The 3885-nt window shown below is 32.4% G+C and overlaps 1 long non-coding RNA gene across 1 annotated transcript; it reads right to left on the minus strand.

Annotated features, from left to right (window-relative positions):
* Positions 1-1205: 1205 nt before the first annotated feature.
* Positions 1206-2123, minus strand: LOC111083345. The gene is made up of 2 exons (XR_002608985.1): positions 2027-2123; positions 1206-1935 (listed from the first exon to the last, which is right to left on the minus strand). It is a non-coding gene; the product is annotated as an uncharacterized LOC111083345 (long non-coding RNA).
* Positions 2124-3885: the final 1762 nt, after the last annotated feature.

Consider the following 3885-nt stretch of genomic DNA (forward strand, 5'->3'; position numbering starts at 1 on the left):
AATGTTTCTACTGTGTCTGTGACTGATGTGGTACTAGGTAAGGTAAGCAAGTGTATTATCACATTAATGTTTCTACTGTGTCTGTGACTGATGTGGTACTAGGTAAGGTAAGCAAGTGTATTATCACATTAATGTTTCTACTGTGTCTGTGACTGATGTGGTACTAGGTAAGGTAAGCAAGTGTATTATCACATTAATGTTCCTACTGTGTCTGTGACTGATGTGGTACTAGGTAAGGTAAGCAAGTGTATTATCACATTAATGTTTCTACTGTGTCTGTGACTGATGTGGTACTAAGTAAGGTAAGCAAGTGTATTATCAAATTAATGTTTCTACTATGTCTCTGTGACTGGTACAGTACTAGGTAAGACAAGCATGTGTATTATCACATTAATGTTTCTACTGTGTCTGTGTGACTGATGTGGTACTAGGTAAGGTAAGCAAGTGTAGTATATTTGTGTGACATGCAGTACTCAGCTGAGGACATTTCTTAGTTTTATGGACAGTTAGTTGTAGAAACTAAACTCTCGTGTTCAGTACAGACCTTTTTTTGTTTTTCAGTTGTAAAGCTCATCTAGCATTTTAATATTTTTTTGTTTGATAAAAAGTGTTTCCAACTTTGAAGTCTTCCAGTTACTGTTTGACAAGATGGTCCATATTTTGTGTCAATGTTAACTAATTGATAATACATGTTTTTCACATCTAATATTAACAGAGTACTTGGGTATACTGACCAGTATATATACATACACTTGATAGCTAGTTTAGTAAAATCAAGTAAGAACCAGTTGAAAGAACCATCATATTTTTATATAAGAACACTGTTATTGTAATCTGTTATATGGACATAACCTAACAGTTATCTTTTGCTCAGTATTTTTTATAAAACAGATAAAGAATAATATATTTTAAGGTAACCTCGACTCATTTTCAGACAAGTGCTGAGCTTTGGGATTTTTTAGCATTTTCGTTGCATATTATGCTCAAGTTTTAGAAAACATAAGTTGAGACGTATGAATGGCTGTATGAAACTGTGTATTATCTGGATAATTTACACAAATATAGATTAAAAACATTTTCTCAGGTCTGTTTGGTTTTAAAAAAGTATCAAAATATTCCTAAACAAACTACATATGTTCATGTCAAGGACAGTTTTAAGAATCTTAAATTAATCAAACTGCCTAACAATATTATATAGTTTAGTCATTAAACTGATTGATATTGTTGTGCAAAATGTTTATAGTTAGTGACCATGACTTGGTATAGTTGTTTAAACCATTAGCCTATGCAAGAGCTTAAAGTACATATCTTGAACAATCAGAAGTAGCCTTTGTGATATATTACACACAAATTCTTTTATATATCTCAGTACCCCTTAAACTGTTCTTATAATTGGAAACATGGCTTCTAATATCACTGTTTTGTGTTAATTCTGAAATTTTCTATGTTGATAATGAATCAGTTTTGTAGTGGCTGAAGAAAGCAATAAATTTGGTATTTTGAATATACTAGTCTTTATATGGGTTATACACTTGTAAATTAACACACAAACATCTTGTGACTGAATGAATGATGAACTGTGTGTGTGTGTGTGTGAAGGCCATATTAGCTTTATCATTTCTGACTAACAATAAACCAGTGTTAAGAAAATCAATAGTTGTGTATTTACACCAAATAGAATATCATGGTTAACGTGACTGTTGACATTAAAAATTCAGAAATCTACCAACTAGTATTTCTGGGAAGCTTATCTTGAGCTAGAAAAGGATACATTACATTAGTTGTTTTTACATATATAGTTTAGTTTTTTTCTTTCAATAACTTAATCATGATTTCTTTAGCTTGGGCCATATCAGCTCTGTTCAAACTAGCAACTCTCACTTCAGCAAGCAAGGGATTCAAGGCCCTCTCCTTCCCTTTCTGGAATTGCTTCACCTAGACAAGAAAATAAATATATATCAGAAAATTATAAAAAGTCAAAATATACTACTCAGACTTACATAACACAAGAAAATGTTAAGCCTACCTTCTGTGGGTATTGTTTTATAACTTTCTGACAAATGGCTTCCAGCATCTTCTCATCACAGATTTGGCTCCACCCGTAATCACTCACAATCTGTGTATAAATAATTTTAATATATATTAAGTCACAGAACTCCAAAAATGAGATTTATTTTTAGTAATGATATCTTTGGCACATATATCTATATAAACACACACACACACACCTATATAGATGTGGTCTACAGCTTACATATATATAAACACACATATATCTGTACAACTTGTACAGAAGACATCCACAAGGTACTAATACAAACACGTGTACATCTTGTACAGAAGACATCCACAAGGTACTAATACAAACACGTGTACAACTTGTACAGAAGAAATTCACAAGGTACTAATACAAACACGTGTACATCTTGTACAGAAGACATCCACAAGGTACTAATACAAACACGTGTACAGAAGACATCCACAAGGTACTAATACAAACACATGTACATCTTGTACAGAAGAAATTCACAAGGTACTAATACAAACGTGTACAACTTGTACAGAAGACATCCACAAGGTACTAATACAAACACGTGTACAGAAGACATCCACAAGGTACTAATACAAACACGTGTACATCTTGTACAGAAGAAATTCACAACGTACTAATACAAACACACGTAAAACTTGAAGAAAATTGCTCTGTATCAACACATGTAGAAACAATTTACAATGTATTTAACAATCACACAATCTTTAACATGACATAATGTTTAGGGACAACAAAGGGCCTATTGGTCCATCTTGGTTGTCCTATCCTCTAAACTAAGTTAAAACTATTACATAAATTAATTTAAAAAATATATAGTAAAACAAATCTTAAAGCCAGCTCTTATCAGTCATATACTTATCAAACTCACTGCTTCCACATCTCAAGGCAACCCATTTCAGAGACCAACCACCCTGTTAACAAAAATAAAACTCCTATCTTGCCAAAATTAATATTTGTGTCCCCTAGTCCTATTATTCTCACTGTTAAATATAAAAAAAATGATGCATCAACACTATTAATTCCCTTTACAATCTTAAACACTTCAATCAGATCCCCTCTAACTCATATTTCTTGAAGAGAAAACAATTTCATAGATTTTAATCTCTCCTCATAATGAAAACCCTTCATTCTTGTAGCCCTCTTAATTAACTCTTTTCTAACAATTCAATTTCCTTCCTAAGGTAAGGAGTCCAAGAACACAATATTCCAAATGTGGTCTAACCAGTGACTTATACATTACAAACACTTTATACATGTATTCAATATTTCTGTAGATACAACCTAAAATCCTATTTTCCCTACCACTGGTAACAACATGCTTCTTGGATTGCTTTAGAAACTGATCAACTATTACACCAAGATCCCTTTCCTTCATAACACTATTATCGTTATTCCCATCCAAATTATACTTGTAATTCAAATTATGATAACCCACATGCATTATCTTGCATTTATTATAATTAAACCACATTTGCCATTTATTTGCCAAACTCACTAAATGATCTAAATCCTTTTGTAAAGTACAATCCTCCTCACAGCAAGCAATGCCCAAGATCTTAATATCATCAGCAAATTTAAGTAATTTATTGACCATTTCTTCATCTATGTCACTATGTAAGTCAAAATCAACAAAGGTCCTAAGACTGATCCACAAGGTACCCCACTTGTAACATTAATCTAGTTTCACTGAACTCTATTTGTAACAACCCTCTGCTTTCTTCCATCCAATTTGCCAACTTATCCCCCACACCTGTAGAAATATTTTTTTTTGCAAGCCATTTATGTGGCACCTTGTCAAATGTAATCTGAAAATCCAGATACACCAAATCTAC

Source organism: Limulus polyphemus, unplaced genomic scaffold (assembly GCF_000517525.1).
Source record: "Limulus polyphemus unplaced genomic scaffold, Limulus_polyphemus-2.1.2 Scaffold9179, whole genome shotgun sequence".
Lineage (NCBI taxonomy): Eukaryota > Metazoa > Arthropoda > Merostomata > Xiphosura > Limulidae > Limulus > Limulus polyphemus.